The 17,654-nt window shown below is 40.1% G+C and overlaps 1 long non-coding RNA gene across 2 annotated transcripts in view; it reads right to left on the bottom strand.

Annotated features, from left to right (window-relative positions):
• LOC310703525 overlaps nucleotides 1-17,654 on the bottom strand; it is a 236,558-nt gene that overhangs the window by 177,717 nt on the left and 41,187 nt on the right. For both annotated transcript variants that reach the window (XR_014524216.1, XR_014524217.1), the window contains exons 3-6: nucleotides 8,245-8,354; nucleotides 4,182-4,363; nucleotides 768-876; nucleotides 425-585 (exon numbers count right to left, since the gene is read on the bottom strand). This is a non-coding gene — a long non-coding RNA (uncharacterized lncRNA). The remainder of the gene's footprint in view (nucleotides 1-424; nucleotides 586-767; nucleotides 877-4,181; nucleotides 4,364-8,244; nucleotides 8,355-17,654) is intronic.

Here is a 17,654-nt window from a genome sequence, read left to right as displayed (position 1 = left end):
ACAGGAAGTCAACACAGGTTTTCAGCGGCACTTGACATGAATAGCTGAAAGGAACCCGCAACAGGAAGAAGCTGTTCAAAGTAGTGTTGAACAAAGCCAAAAGGAAAGGCGATGATTCAAATACTAATGTGACCTTGTCACAAGAGTAAGCATTTTTGCAATGAAATCACCCCAAATGGAGATTTAGGATTATTTCCTTATCAGCATGTTGCCTGACCTTCCTTTTGGCTGGTTTCTGACTATTCGTGCATGAAGTCAAATGCGACTAAAGCCATTACAAAGCACTGAGACTGCACTGCCTGGCTCATTAGCTAAAATTGCAACCCACCCACCACAAAAGCCTATCCAGCAGCTCAGATCCAAGAGGGGGACCTTTTTAACAACAAAAGCAATTGACTTGGCTAAATAGTGAGATAATACTTACTCAGCATTGGCCAAAAAAGGGGCTGTTTCTGGCATGAGTCGTCTTTTTTTTTTTTTTTAATATTACGGCTCATAATTCTCCTTTGTGGAACCAAAGCCATCTGAGTAAATTATCCTTCTGAGGAATTCTGCATGATAATTATTTGATAGTATATCAAAGATCTGGAATAAAGGAAGGTCACACTTTAAGCGACTTCTTTTCTGAAACCTTTCAAAGACTTCAGTGACCTTTTATCTCAGCATTCTTACTGCTGTCAAGGTTTGATCTTACAGTCACTGCAAGCAAAGTTCCCTCAGTTTCACAGAGATGTCATTGTCAAGACATCAATCTTATGCCCACTCACCTGGGAGTAGGCGCCATTGAACTCAACAGCAGTAGACATGGGTAGGGTTACAACGTGTAAGGCATATCTGGCTGACATCCGGAGAGATTGTGGAAACGAACAACATTTTCTAAATGGAAAGAGATGGAGCAAAGTTGGTTGACTGAGAGAAAATAAATAAAGTGAACTAAAACATAGTTTCCAACCCACCAACCAGGACTGGCCCAGAGATATTGAGTGCATTCCTTAGCTATACAAATCTCTTGGGTAGCAAACCCCTTTGGGGAAGAAGCAGAAGCAGGTTGGCTGTTCATCAGCTGGGTTGATATTTACCAGGGAAATGAAGGTTATTTCTCTTTGAGTCCGTTTCAGTCCCCCACCCTGGAATTAGTGTCCATTTCCCTAATATAAGAAAGCTTTGCAATGGAGAATCGATACTTTGCAGCAAAGCAGCTCAGACTGAGAGTTTATAATGGAAGCTGGAGGTTTCCTTCCTGGTTCTCTGCAGGGCCTTGATAAAGGCAGGTGCTTACATGTGCCTCTCCCATGTTCCGAATAGCTGCACATGCAGCAACTGGGCATTTCACTGGTGGCCCTGAAGCTTCTATGTGGCTCACCATCCCTTCTGTTCCTGTGGTCCTGGAGGTGATGGGAGAGACAGGGGGCCGTGTCAGACAGGAATCCAGGTAATATGTAAGGAGACCTCTGATTCTGCAGGAGAGATTGTGATTATGAGGACACCTTTCCTTTAAGGAGCTCAAGGTGGCATCCATAGTTCTCCTCCTCCTCCTTCTCCATATATTATCATCAAAACAACCCTGTGAGCTATGTTAGGTTAAGAGACAGTGACTAGCCCAAGGTTAGCCAGTAAGTCTCATGGCTGAGTGAGGATGCAAACCCTGGTCTCCCAGGTCCCAGTCCAACACTCTAAACACTACACTGAACTGGCTATTCAGAGCTGCTGGCACAGTGGAGATCTTCTCCAAAGAATCCCCTGGTTCCATATCTGGGCATGGCTGAACCCTGACAAGCAGATGCCTGAAACAGGCCTATTCTGCTTTGAGCCTCAATATTTAGAATAGTCTCATCAGGAAGGACCTCTTGGCCTAACTGCTGCTTGCTTTCAGATTGGCGATTAACAATGTTTTGTTTCAGTGAGACTTTGCATAAATTTCTTAAAAAGTTAATTTCATGCTGCTTCTGCCTTTAAGCAGGAATTCTAATATGTTTGCATCAATGTGCATTGTCTTATCTTTCTGGGTTGTAAACTGCCATTAATCTTTTGTATAAAGTTAGGATATGCATTTTGACAGATAAATAAATACATATTTGGAAGAAGGCGTCTTCTGAGCCTCAAAAAGATTCAAATATATAGTGTAATTCTCTAAGTGCAAGTTATCAGACATCTAGTCTCTTTCAGAACCTCTGATGCCCAGTTTCGCTATCAAGCCACAATTTCAGCTGGGCTTCAACTGATCAAACCTATTTTGAATGCCAAGCTTCAACCATGGAATATGTGATATAGAATATATGTGTGGGAAAAATATATAATTATTATATTGGAAAGTGAACCTTTGAACAAATGCAGAACTCGTTTTCTCTCACCACTGTATATCCATATAAAAACTTGGGAAGCTGCCTAAACCTTTTCCATACCTAAAATATTGTTGACACCAACTACAGGGTTTCAGACAGGAAATTTTTCTTAGCCATTATCTTGAGATGCCTGGGGCTGAACGTGGAACCCATTTTTTCATGAAAAGCATATGCTCTGGCGCTGCGCTACAGTCCATCTCTGCACTGGAAATATGCATGTGGGATTAGAGGCAATTAGATTCATGTCAGGAACTGTGACATGTGTTATGTACTGAAGTTCTCATCCTGGGCCAGCAGGGGGATACTGTAGATAGTTTTCACTCAGGTCCACATATGCAAATAAGGGATTGAAAGTGACATTCAGTGATTGGATAGTTACAGAAAATGGTTACTGTTGCGTTCTAGTGGAGCTCTATATAAGCAGGCTGGCTGAACCCTTCAGTTCAGTTCTGTTCTGGCCTGTGAATAAAAACAAGAGCTGTTTGAAGAATCGCTGTGTTGTCTAATATGTTCACCCACAACTTAACAACATGCAAGAAATGTAATCCTTGTGCCATGTGCCAGGGGCGGGCAGGAAGAGAAGTGAGCAGAGCAAAGGACATAAATGTTACAGTAGGGTAGTTTCTACACATGCCCCAGTCTATTCCTCCACCCACAGAAGCAGGAAGCATTATCAGAGTTCCAGGGCACATTCATTCCAGACTGGCAAAAACACTCCAGGAGGACGAGGAGCAGGGCCTGTGGGGGTGTGGCTTGTGGAGAAGGGACGTGGCCTGGGGACAGATCTGAGGTTCAGATAGAGGGGTCTGGAGGGCCACATCTCCCCACCAGATGTGAGATCCCCCATCCCTGCGGTAGAGCATTCTCACAACATTGGGCGAGTTAAATCTGTGCATGACTAAAGCTATGCTGCAATAGTAAACCTCCAGTTCTACACAGGCTTACATACCTTCCTCATGGAGTGTTTCCTGCACATCAGTATGTTCAAGGTTGAGACCTCCCATCTGATTTCGCCCTTAGTTTCAAATAAATATGTCTCTGCAGGCTGCTGCAGCTCCCTTTTATTCAAGCAAAATACAGCCCAATGCCAACACCTTTCCGAAGTTTCAAAGAAGTGCAAATTATATATATATATATATATATATATATATATATATATATATATATAGTATTTTTAAAACACCTTTTCACTTGAGCGGTTGCTGGGAACAAATGTCGGCTCCCAGCATGCAGGCTGGATGGTAAAATGACAAGGCCCAGGGTGCTGATTTACTGTTCTCACAGCCATCGTTTCCAACTGATTTATGGCAGTGCAGTGGAAAAGCCTTTGTAAGAAGTCAATTCACCTTAACAAGTAAAAATCACCCATCTGCCAGTTGATAAAGTGAGAACGAGCAGGGGAAAGGAAGAGCCTTATGTTGTTATTGTTTTAAAGGCTAATATAGAGACATCTGAAAGGTTACGTTCTGTGGTCTGTACTAGATGTATCCCATCACATTACCCAAAACTCTAATCGACTTAAATGAAGCCTGCATTTCAGGTAAGCTGCCAGATAATTCACTCTCAGATAATTCAAAATTTCACATATTTCCCTTTAGTGAGAACCTTGGTCCTTCCCGCTCCCCTCCAGATACTGAGCACGAGGAGATCAGAGCAGAAGTACTGTACTGGTCATATAAAAACTGCCAACTTTAAGAATGTCAGGCTGCTGTAGAATCCACAAGATGCAGCAAATTGTACTGTACTGTATTGTATCGTTGTTGGCATCCGTCTGTCTCGGGAGACGATGGAGGCGTGTGCCTTTGGGGGTAAATTTGATCTGCTGGAGAGTTATAGTACCTGTTTTGACTGTAGAGACTGACATGGAAGAGACATGTTTTGTTGCAGCTGGGGCAGATGAAGGCATCCAGTTATGCTGGTGCAGATACACCATGGTGTTTATTCTCTTTGCACTCCTTCAGAGCGGTCATTTCTCTTCTGGTAATGTATCATATAGCCACAAGGAAATAAGCTGTGCTTTCCTTAGCAAAAAACAACAATCACAGAATAAACAAAAATAAGGGTAAAATGCTCAATAGGAAGTTGCAAATATAGCTATAGATATTTAATATTCAATAAAATCCAAACTACAAACACATATTAATAAAGCATTCCTACACTCTATTTATACGGCACATGCTAATTGAAAACGGGTGCTCCTTGGCCAGACTTGTTTCAGCTTTTAGCCTTCATCAGTGGCCAAGTGTAGATGATCTACTACAAAATTAATAAAAGTAATAATGGTTAGTACCTCTGATGGGGGGAAATTATCTATAAATCTGTAAATTACTGTATGATAGTAACACTCGCCCTTAGGCTTTTGAGTAATGAATTCCTAACTATGCCATGAATGAGGCTCATCCAGATGCAGGGTTCTATCAATCCCACACAAGAAATAAAAATAAGCTTTCTTGAATTATAGAGTTAATATATAAAGTTTTGCTCTACATCCAGGTATGTCTGCCACTAGTTCCAGTGTTTAAGTATGGCTCCCTGTATTGGGCCATTATACCTGTCAAAAGTCAATGGCACCAACTTCCAAGGTTCTCACTGTTCCCCACCCCTTAGGTTTAAACTATTTTCCCGTTCCATCCTCCTAACCTTATACATGGTTTCAAAATTCTTCTAGGATATTGATAGGTCTGAAGTTGTCCAAATATAATTTTAGACAGTTTAGCAAAATCGAATATTCCCAAATGATCAGCCTATGTAGGAATTGCAGTACTTCCATATGTCTTATGAAGGAGGAAAGGGGAATATAAAAATGAAGGCTTTTCCCAATGTCTTAAACAACTGATGTTAAAATGTCATTGCATGATGAGGCTGGCGCCCTACATTCGAAGGGGTCAACAAGACTGCTGCCGCAGGAGATAAAAAGTGCAACATATGAAAATGACCAAAGACCACTGAGATATTTAAAGTTCCATTCACAGAAGTCTCTGTCTGATTTCATCAAGGGCATGCATTGAACCAGTATGGTTTTTCACTTGTTAATTTTTCACTGACATAGATAAAGTCTAGTTGAATAAGTTTTCCGTTCTGGCATTGGAGGGGGGAGAGGTATATACTTCAAATGTTTTTACAATGTATTTTTCCCCCCATTGTGTGCTGCAGGAAAGTCTTATGTGGAGCTGACTGTCAGTTCCCTAGCAGTCTTCTTGTTTTATGAGGTCTGGGCCATAAATATCGCACAAAAGTAGAAACAGCATCCCCTCTTCTGTAGGATTAGTTCACAGACAGGCCTTGCTAGGCCACAGTTCAGGTTTGTCCAGGATAACCATTGGATTTATGGCCTAGTCCTCTTCTCAGGTCACATCACACATACATTTAAAGCACATTTAACACACATTCAAAAGTGCATGCCTTTCTACAAAAAATCCTGGTAACTGTGGTTTGTTAAGGGTATTGGGAATTCTAGTTCCATGAGGGGTTAATGGCAGTTCCCAGGATTCTATGGGGGAAGTAATAGAATCATAGAATTGTAGAGTTGGAAAGAACCCCAAGGGTCATGTGATCCAACCCCCAGCAATGCAGGAATCTCCAATAAAGCATTCATGACAGATGGCCATCCAACTTCTGCTTAAAAACCTCCATTGAAGGAAAGTCCACCACCTTCTAAGGGAGTCTGTTCCACTGTCAAACTGTTCCTACTGTCAGAAAGTTCTTCCAAATGTTTAATAGGAATCTTCTTTCTTGTAACCTGAATCCATTGGTTCAGGTCTCCTGCACCTTTCAGTGCAGAAGAAAACAAGCTTGCTCCATCTTCTATGTGACAGCCCTTTAGATATTGGAAGATGGCTATTGTATCTTCTCTCAGTTTCCTCTTATCCCAGCTAAACATGCCCAACTCCCTCAACTGTTCCTCAGAAGGCCTGGTTCCCAGACCCTTAATTATCCTGGTCACTATCCTCTACACATGTTCCAGCTTGTCAATATCCTTCTTAAACCGTGGCACCCAGAACTGGACACAGTAGTCCAGGTGTGGTCTGGCCAAGGAAGAATAGAATGGGACTATTACTTCCTTTGAGCTGGACACCATGCTTCTGCTGATGCAGCCTACAATAGCATTAGCTTTCTTTTGCAGCTTCATCACACTGTTGCAGCAAAAAAATGCAAATGCTATAATCATATGCCTTTAAATGTGCATTAGATGTGCTTTAAAAGTACGGTGTGGATGTGACCTCAGATTAGTAGCCAAACATGTAGCAAAATAATTTGACAGGCCCAGATTAATTGCAATGCAAAACCAAAGGAAGTTTAGCAACCGTGTTATGCCTCTGCCCAGCTCACTTTCTCGCCATTTAAACAACCTCCTACTTCAAATCCATATTAACTATCAGTGTTTAGATATTGTTTCATTCCTTTTCAGAGCACATGTGATAATATTCATTCTCCTCTCCATTGTTGCATTCTGTGACATGAGCCAAAAGGAAGATTGAAACTCAGCAGCTCTGTGTCAAGGCGCACAGAATATGAGAGCAAAAAGCAGAAACTTTTCTGCTTCCCTTGAGTTCAAAATAAGTGAATTCCCTCATTCTTCTCTGCTTGAGATTTGTTCCTGAACACCCACAGCAATATTCCAATGCATTTGCACCAAAAATAAAAGCTTTTATTTATTCTCACCTTCAGCAGAGCAAAGAACATGAAAGAGCTATTTAGATAAAAACTAAAAAGCCCACTAAGAATATTTGTGTTACCAGAGAGATAACAGATACACTTCAAAGTTCTATTCCATGCCATATATATTTTTCTATTATTGGGCTCTATGTAACTGTGCAAGCATGCTTACATAGAACAGGGGGGAATCCATCACTTAATACTAATTACACAATATATGGAAGATTTCTACCATCAGCTATCTAACGATTACTGTGCATTCAATAACTTTTATTTGATTAACTCCCTTGGCTGTAAATGGGACTTATTGCTCCTCTGTTGGGCACAAATGTTATAATTTGGAGAATAACATATTGCAGTCCAAAGTATCACTGTGTTTGTTCCCTTTGAGATATCTCAGGCAGACTAATGATTTTCATTTCAGATTTTCATTTCAGTCTCTACTTTTCATTGCTATGAGGCTTTTGTGGCAACCACAAAATGCTAACCAAAGCAAAATGCAGTTTTAATACTGGGTGAATCAAATATAACAAGGCCTAGAAGGTATACAGTTTTGAAAAATCATGCTATTAGGCGAGCCTCAGCAAATTATAAAATAATGCATTTGTGAGTAAACCTATACTTTTTTTCATCCTTCAGGCTCTGGTTGCACTACCAAACAACTTCTGAGGTGGTAGAGTTCTTTTTTTTTACTTAAACAAACATAATTCTTTATTCTTTAATGCTGTAAAAACGGCCTATGCAGGAAGAACTGGGAGAATGGGCCAAATTCCTTATCTACCTGTGGAAAGAAGAGGTAAGACCAGCTTACTGTTTCTGCCCCCACCCCACCACCCAAGACACACTGCATCTTTGCCAACTGAAATATACTCGGAGTCCTGCAGTGATTTCATGCTCTTTATTGCAGCTTGTAAAACAGTGATTGAATTTTCCCCAAAACCTCAGGCTTTTATATACATTATTTACGCAATGAGTCCCATCTGATTGGCTGATTCAGCTTCCCTCCTGGAGCCTGATTGGTCTTCTCCTCCAAGCCAATCAGTTGCTGCATTCTAGGATCCTACCTGCCTATTGTTCTAGGCTCCAAGCTTAGTACATAACACCAACCCTAATTACAGTGGTAATTCCAGACCTCTCTGTGGTAGGAATTCAAGCACATGCCAGAAATTAAGGTCAATAATTTAGTATGATATCATTCATATAATATTTTTACAACAATTCTCTTGGTTGATTTTTACAAACTCACTTTTCATCACTGATCTCCGTCTTAAATTCCTTCTCCCAGTTTTCTTTTAATTGGCTATATATGTTCATGCATTTCTCCACCAAGATTTTATATACTTTGGAGATCAGATCCTTTTGTCCAAATAGGAAAAGAAAAGAAAAAGAAAAAAACTTTCACGTATTGTTAGATCTCTACTTATCTTGTGACTTTTTTTTATTTAACACAATTTATAGGCTATTTATTTATTTTAAATCTAAGTTTACCTAAAACACTATAAAATACTTACTCAAAAATACAAAAAAACACAACAAACTTTAAAAACAAGTAGCCATAATAAAACAATCAGAATACAGATAAAATCAGCAAAATTTAATAATATGGCTGGCTAGGAACATTTGCTGAAACAATTCAGTGTTTAGCAGGCATTGAACAGTCCAGGGCACTGGGACTACCACCCAAAAAGATTTATTTCTGACAAGCTATATATATTACATATAACTTCTAATTTGTATATATATGGGGGGGAGACTTAATGGTTGTGTTTTTTCACCTATCTGATCATATAATAAAATGATCCCATGTGACAGAAAATCCTTATATTTAGCAAATCTATATTTTAAACTAGAATAACCCCTTAATTATGTTGCAGACCAGAAACACCCATTATTAACAGGAGCCAGTGGAGGGATGATTGGAGCTGTTGTTCCAGCAATACTTGGAAAGCTACAGATTTCCATCCCTACTTTGGGAGGTTCACCAATGCCAGGTTCAAAATGGGAAAACACAGCTTCTGAGAGGAAATTAAGGAGCTGCAGGTGTTCCTGTCCATTCCCCCATCCCTATCTCAGTCATCTAACATCCCACAACCTGATGCAAATGGTCAGAGCTCCTCCTGGTATGTAAACAACAAGCAGAGTAGGAAGGTGGATGTCAAGATCAAGGAGGTAATGGGCTGGGGAAACTATATCCATCTTATATTTTGCCACATTTGGGATATTTAGAGTGTATATAAACATTATCCTGCTTTGAATCGAAAATCCTAGCCGGTTGAAATTTTGTGTGTTTGTGTATGTGATTTCACAGAAGCATTCATCTCTTGGGGGGGGGGACCTCTGTTCTTTTAATAACTTCTGCTTGCTGGTTTCATTCTCTCCTTCAAATGTGTTTTCTGACTCTAACCAAGGAAAGCCAGGTGACCTATACACAGCAATTTCACCTATACAAACAGGAGATATAAAATGTTGACATAGTAATATCACAGGTGTCAATAACTGTGTCAGGCAACTGAGTCACAAGTTAAATCTAACAAGATTTATCTTTATAATGAAAACATGCACAACTACTGCATCACTCAGTAAGGCCAAATTCCACCCCGTTCCTGTTTCCTGTGCTGTCTGTCATACTTTATCTCTCAGCAAGAAGTGTTCCAATGCTATTGTTTATGGGTGTTACTATATCTAATAACCACACTTAGGCAACCTATGGACTTTTGGCAATCTAGGAGAGCATGGGGCATCTTTCTTTCAGTTGACAAAATGTCACCCTGACAAACTAGAGTATCTAAAGTTGGTGAGAGATAGGCATGTCTGGCACCAGTGGTAAGTCAGATCGGGCACTACTGAGGGCCTCAGGTCCAGAAGGACCCTTCACCTGCCTGTTCTGCCTGTTTACTCACCACCTGGCCTGGGTGACGATGTGTGGGTACCATTTGGAAGTCCAACTCAACCTCCATCCACATAAGTCATGTAACCATCCACCTCCACTGTCCATCTCCATGCTGCCTTGATTGGAGGCCAAAGGCTTCTCAGAGCAAAGCATTCTGCACAAGGAGTCTATATCAGTTTGACTTCTTTTGATTAAGATGAAAGACTTTACCTCTAGCCACTAATAACTTCAGGTTGAATGTTGTAAAATACGTACTATTAATTTCCATTTTCATCAGCTGTCATGTGACCCAGCCAAACAAAAAAGCAGACGGATAGCTGGCACTTGAAGTCTTATGACTAAAATACGCTTCAAAGACTCATTTTTTCAATTATAAGTTTTTTTAAAAAACATGCAGGTCCTGCTATCCAAACACAATGCATTCTCAGGAAATCATGTATTAGCTGAACGTTCGCATAGCAAATCAGCAATTTCCAGTGATTCCTATGAGGGAATTTCAAATGTGTTCGAGACAAAGGAATTTTGACTCCAAAACAATGGAAAAACCCAGGAAATGAAAGCTTGCAAAAGCAAATAAAGAAAGAAAAAAAAGGTTCTCTATTTGTCTAATCTCTCCCTCTTTCTTCCCGCTCCTTCCTACCATGTTTTTCAGAGAAACAGCTGCCGCTGACCAGCAAAACACAAAAAGTAAGGCTTGGTTAAGGTTGCTTATTTGTTTACAGTGAAAAAAAAAAAAGGATAATGGGTAAAGGACCCCTGGATGGTTAAGTCCAGTCCAAGGCAACTATGGGGTGCGGCGCTCATCTTGCTTCAGGCCGAGGGGGCCAGCCGTTTGTCCACAAACAGCTTTCTGGGTCATGTGGCCAGCATGATTAAACCGCTTCTGGTGCAATAGAACACCATGATGGAAGCCAGAGCGCATGGAAATGCTGTTTACCTTCCCACCACAGCAGTAACTATTTATCTACTAACACTGGTATGCTTTCGAACTGCTAGGTTAGCAGGAGCTGAGACAGAGCAACAGGAGCTCACCCCGTCAGTGGATTCAAACCACCAACCTTCCCATTGGCAAGCCCAAGAGGCTCAGTGGTTTAGACCACAGTGCCACCTGGTACCTGTGTGTAGTTGTTTCTATATTTCCCAGTGTAAAACAGTTTAAGGAAACATATTCTAAATTAGATAGTATAATAATTAGAGGTGTGTCACCATGTTCTGTCATCAGCAACATAGTGAATCATTTGCATGTAAACTAAGTTCACTGTCTATAAGGGTGAAACCTAAGACCAGACTTTCCAAAAACTGTCTTCCTTTCACGTGAAGCCACAGACAGATGTCTTATATTACCTAGCTGTTTTTCCATCATAGATATGCTTTCATTGTTCCTGCATAATAGTTGTGCAAGTGTCCATCTGCATAGTCAATAAACCAACACACATTTTTTCTTTTCTTCTCAAGATTGCCAAACCACAGTCCTAAAAGTATACTGAAAAGTCATTTAGCCCAATCATATGAATCATTGCAGGGTCCACTATAGCTAAACCATGTCAGCCAGTGATGTTCAGCCTCATCTTAAAAACATCAAAAGCTGATTTTAAAATTCCCCAGGTAAGCTTGTCCCATTGGTCAACTTGTATCACTGCTGAGAATTTCTTATATAACCTAATCTAAATCTGCCTTCCAGCAGGGAAAATCTACGGCTTCCTTTTCGTAGGCTGCTGTAGAAGCTATAGAGAGCAATTATTCTCCATCTTCTTTGAGGCAATCTGAGTATCTGGGGCTTTTTCACCAAAAATATACCCACCAGTCAACATTTCTCTACTTTATAATCAAAAATAAATCAATGTGCAATCACAACTTTTCGCAAAACTTTTCTGATATGGAAAGGAAAATAAAAATCAGTAACCATAAAATAAGAATGCTTTCCTCAGATATCCAGGTCACACTAACTTGGCCTTATTACCCTGATCCCTATTGTCCTTGCTCTCAATAAGCCCCATGTTTCTGCATTCTGTAGTCATTGACTCCTGAATTCTTTAGCACCTGTGGGTGTGATGCATCAAATCCTGCTGATTACGATTCATTCCATTTGGACAAATTATACAGTATTCATTGGCTGTTCTTTTTCCTGTCCGTGAAATAGAGGCACATTAACAGTGAAATCCTAAGCTCACTTACTAGAGAGCAACCTCCAATGAGCTTAGTGAGGCTTAGTTCTGAGTAAGCAAGCTTAGGCTTTCACTGCACTTGTCATTTTGAACTGCTTGTTAAAACATGGTGTAGCCATCCTCTCTCGTTTTGTCATTTATGGACAAGTTCAGCTTTTTTTCTTCTGCCTACTTCCCCCCACTTCTACAGCATACTCGCAGAACATATTTGTCACATGCCAAGCATCCTCTGCTGAATCCAATTCCTTCTGTGGATTTTCTACATTGCTGGCATTTTCCTCCCTATTAATAAGTCATTTCGTATATGGAGGGACTTGTATGATAGCTTGATTTCTAGAAAGCATTTTATATATGCAAAGAAAATTGGGTTCTTCGTGGCCTTGTCAAACAACATGGAGCTCAAGCTGAACAAAGACTTGCTTAACATTTCTATCCTACTTTCTGCTAATGTTACTTGACCTTTCTGGAGCTAAATCTAAGGTCCTATTTGACATTGTCTTTCTACTCCGTCAGCCTGGGCCTTCAGTGCTGTCAGTCATCTGGAGCTCCTCGACTCCCTCTTCTCTTTGGGCTTTAATTGACACCATCCTCTTTTCCGACTATCTAGCTTCTCTTTATTTCTACCATTTTCTAGTAATCCTACAAAGCTCTGTCCTTCAGCTCTTGTTTTTCTCCTGAGTACCCGCATTCACATTCATGGATTTAACTATCAACTTTGTAAAATAATAGATACATCAGCAAGTGCCCTTTTCCTATCAATGTTGGCATAATCCCAAGACATTTAGGAATATAAAGAAAAGCCAGCCGGGAGCTCTGAACAACAATTCTTTTCTGTGTGCTTGCAATAAATGCAGGCACTGAATAGATGCAAAATAGTAGGCAGGTGTTCCGAAGTAGGAAGAGACAATAGAATAACTGGGGAACATTCAACATGATAAAACATTTATACCAGGGGGAGCCAATGTGGTGGCCTCCAGATATTGTTGAACTACAAGTCCCTTCATCCCCGATCATAGGTCATGTTGTGGCTAATGGCCAATTGGCTGTGGCTAATAGGGGATCGAGTCCAACCACATCTAGAGTGTGCATGTGGGTGTGCCGTGTGATCCTCCCTGACATTAGTCACCTACAGTGCTGGAGCAGATGGAGGACTTGTTAATGATGCCAACTGCAACTCACCGTTGGATGACTGAGAGTTGCCCTTGGTACATTTTTCTGCTTTGCTGATTCCTGGAGGTATGCAAGCAAGGCTCACCAAAACTATTTAGAAGCTGATCACCCAAGCAATACAGAATCTTATAGAGTGCTTTGCCTAGTGAGTCCTTGATTATAGCAATTGCCTAAAGCTTTTTGTATGCATTTGGTTTGAAGTAATCTGGAAATACCAAGCGTTTATATGAGAACATAAATGCAAGAATATTTATTCATTATTCAGTACAGTGGTACCTCTCGTTACGAACTTAATTAGTTCCGGAAGTCCGTTCTTAACCTAAAACTGTTCTTAACCTGAGGTACCACTTTAGCTAAAGGGGCCTCCCGCTGCCGCCAATGCGCAATTTCTGTTCTCATCCTGGGGCAAAGTTCTTAACCTGAGGTACTACTTCCGGGTTAGTGGAGTCTGTAACCCAAAGTGGTTGTAACCCGAGGCGTTTGTAACCCAAGATACCACTGTATTCAGGTCATTCAAATAAAAATTGAAAGACTTCTTTGTTTACCAACTCTCTTTAATTAAATTAAGACACAGCAGCTTGGTTCAAAAAGAACCACTTGATCAAACCATAGTCATGTACTGAAGCTGGTTTGCAATCCTAGGTTTAGAGGGCAAGTACAAACCAGAGTTCATCAGTTTGGATGCAACTAACTGAAGCAGAGCATAGGATAAGAGGCAGGCATAGGGCTCATTTTCATTGTATCAAACTATACCACCCCTAAGCTACTGTGGTTCCTAGCAGTTGGTGTTCAATAGCATACTGCCATGGATCATTTAAATATATTTTGCATGTTACTTTTATGTGATGTAGAACAAGTTCTAGATTGGTTCAACATGAGGAGTCCATGGACTAACAATGTTACTCCAAAGCCAGGCCATGTCATTTCTCAGAGAGGGTAGATGTAACGCCAAGGTAATTGCATTTTACTCTTTCATGTGAGCTGACTTGAGGTTCCTTCTAGTTCAAAAAGCACATATAAATCAGAACAATAAGTAACCTCAAAAAGATGCAAGCACTGCCTAAAACAGTATTGCAAAACTTCTGCGGAGACGGGACTAGAGGAGGTGAAGAGAATTAACCAATTTCTCTCTTTTTGAGAACCTTGGGCAATTTACATAGCAAAGCACAGCTGTTCAGTGCAAACCTCTTTACCCTGAACGCATCTTAAGAAAACTGTAGCAATACATCAATGTTGTGTCCACCTAATACTAATGGAAGAAGTACAAATCATCAATTATATATGATTTACTGCATAAATCATAAAACTATTGAGACTCAGAGAGTATTTTTGAACAGGAAATCTGTTCTCTATTAAAGCAATGTTCTTTCCCTAGATAAAAGCAGACAGAAGACCCTTACTGAGATCATGGAGAGTAGCTGCATCAAGTCAGAATAGGTAGCATCGAGCTAAAAAAATACATAAATAAATTTCATATCTTCAAAATCAGAACTGCTACAATTTGTGAAATTGCTTCGGTTTCCTTAGATAAATGTGATTTTTAAAGTGATGAAGGTTGCAATCCTATGGTCCTTACGAGGGCATGCCAGGGGCCATATGCTTCATTTAATTCCCCTTCTCAAGGGTGGATAAAGAGGATCAAACTTCATTTGTGCCTTCTCCATGAGCCTGCAGAAAGCTGCAGAGGCTGGAAGAGACCCCCTGTCTGTCTGAAATCCTGGGCAGCTGCTGCCAGCCAGTGCAGAAAATAGTGAGTTAGATGAACCAAGGGCCTGAGTCAGTATAAGGTAGCTTCCTATGTTCTTACATTAGTGCAGGTTTCAGAATATGAAATCATAAAAACTCACTATTCCATGTACGTTTGAAATTTGATTGTGTGCTCTCTTTCCCTAAGAGAGTTTAAAATGAAAACTGCTAACCTTCAAAATAAATAATATCTAGAAACATAAGATGCAAATCACCCAATCTTGAATGATACTGTATATGAAATTGATAAATGAAATCAGATCCACTTTTCATTCAAAGGTAACCAACCCTAGAAATGTCCTTCTGAAATCAAGTCGAGTAGCGGTTCAAAGTGGAAAGTTGGTCTATTTTCTGATAAGTATGTTATCAGATAAACAAGCTAAGTATATCTTGTTCCCCCCCTAAAAAAAAATTACATATGAAGAAAACTTAACCAATATAGGTTTGATACAAGGACTGCAGAGGTCATTGTAAGCTCCACATGTAGGCATGTAATGTACACTTATCAAAATAGCTGATCTCTATATGGCAATTAATCAGTCCATCAGTCATCACAAAGATGTGACTGAATAGGCACATGGCCTTACATTAGGGCAGATTGCCAATGCTGAGACATGGGTTGCTTTCAGCTATGTGACTGTGATGCTATGATCTGCATCACACTGAAAACTATAGAATAAGGAAGAAGCAACAAATTGATGTGGAATATTACAAGACATCTGCCTGAAACCTTTAAAACATAATGATTATACTATAAAAATTGGCCATTCTAGCTAGGTCTGGTGGGAGCTGGAAGTCCCATAAGATTACCCTTCCTTGGCTTAGACATCAGAAACACAGACTGGTTCTATACAGTCTTCTTGGATAGCATGTTTTCTGTGCTTAACTGCCAGCAAATAGGGTTTGTGGTTTACTTGTAGTTTGGAAATGTGTTCCTTTAACTATTATCTGTTTCTTTGGCAGTGTCAGCGTATTTCATTTATTTCTACTCATAGCATTTTGTGCTGTTGTGGGGGGGGGGAACAAATATGCAATGCAGGAGTCAAAATAAAACTCACTCTCTCTCGTTAAATCTGATGTAATTCCTTTGCTTTGATATAGCAGCTAGTGCTTCCTAGGTTTCCAAAGATTATGCAACGAATAAAGCAACAGAGACAGGGATTATATATTACACAGCAGCACATATCAGGCCCCAATTCACTAATAGTTATGCCACCAAGGCAGGCTGGTAAGTAGCAAGTGCTTATTGCCCAGTAACACCAAGTGTAGCTGGACAGACAAATATATTGCATTTGTAAAATAAAAATTTAAAAAATTGGAATATGGCAAATGCACATTGTTTATTGGAAACAGGAACCACCAGTAGCTTAGGTCCAAGATACTACTTTATTCATTACGCACTACAGTGTAATGAGGTGTTTACAGGCTGGCCTGCGCAGGTGTATAACTGTATATAGAAAGTGTCAAATCTCACTGTAATTTATCTTCTCTGTTGATGAGATGTGGCATGCAATTTTGTACACTGACAGCTCAGTTAGCTAAATGTCATTGGCCTGCATAAAAATTGAAACAAGAAGGGTTAACACCCACAATATCAATCACTTGCGTTTCTGCAAGGCGATGGCTCATATGCATACTTCACTTCTGCTTTACCAATGTGAACATGCCAAGGAAAGAAATAATGAGCAAACAGGGATGCAACTTCCAGAGACTGAATTGTCTGATGGATAGATAGATAGCCAGATAGATGATAAATAGATGTGGACTTAACCCACAAAAAATAAGTGGAACTCTGATAACAGAGTTAGGATTGTGCTCTCCACTCCACAGGAGGGGGGGGGAAACCCAGCTGTGATTACCAATATAACATTCATGCTATCACTTAACATCAAACCTAATAATACCAGAATATTTTTTTTAAACACTTTTGGAATAGAGTATTTTTCATTATATCTGCAATTACAATCCATCTCCTTTCTCCAAATCCTGCCTTATCTTTGGACATAGAATTAGGCTCCACCCTGCACCACAGAGAACTGGTAGGCTTCTGACTGATTGCATGATTAGCGATAGCTCACCAATGGAAGAACCAGACTGAAATAACACTGAATATAGCAGAATGCAATTATCACTAATAGGGAGAATCTCAGCAATAAAAATGACTATTTCCCCCAAAATGCTATTTTTATTCCAAACGATCCCAATACTTAATGATACATGATGTCTGAAAGACTGGCGAAAAGATCTGTCTATGTTTATTTGGAGGGAGAAGAAACCTAGGATAAAACACAAGATTCTCATTGATATAAAAGATAGAGGAGGTTTTGCACTTGTATTTCGAAGGTGCCTGCTTGTGTCGGATAAAATAATGTGTAAAGCTTCGCTGATTAAAACTAACACCTCAAGTAAGGACTTTAGTTATTTAAAAGATTTGTAGGGTTCAGGTATGCTGAATCAGAGTATCCAGTCTCCAACACAGAGAGAGGGTGATAATCTCTTGCCAGTTCATATGGCAGACTGATGTTGATGAAGTTGTACAACACCAGCATGCTTGACCAAGCTGGCACCCTGCAGTGATTGCCCATGGCAGTATTTTGAGGGGTCGACATAACAGTTGCAACAGATGAAAGGTGCATGTGGCATAAGGACACATCAAGGACTTCAAGGTGACTGACTGATGTTTTG

This window comes from Podarcis liolepis, assembly GCF_965112155.1.
Source record: "Podarcis liolepis genome assembly, chromosome: 3".
NCBI classification, from domain to species: Eukaryota; Metazoa; Chordata; class Lepidosauria; order Squamata; family Lacertidae; genus Podarcis; species Podarcis liolepis.
This window is presented reverse-complemented; position numbering and strand designations above follow the sequence as displayed.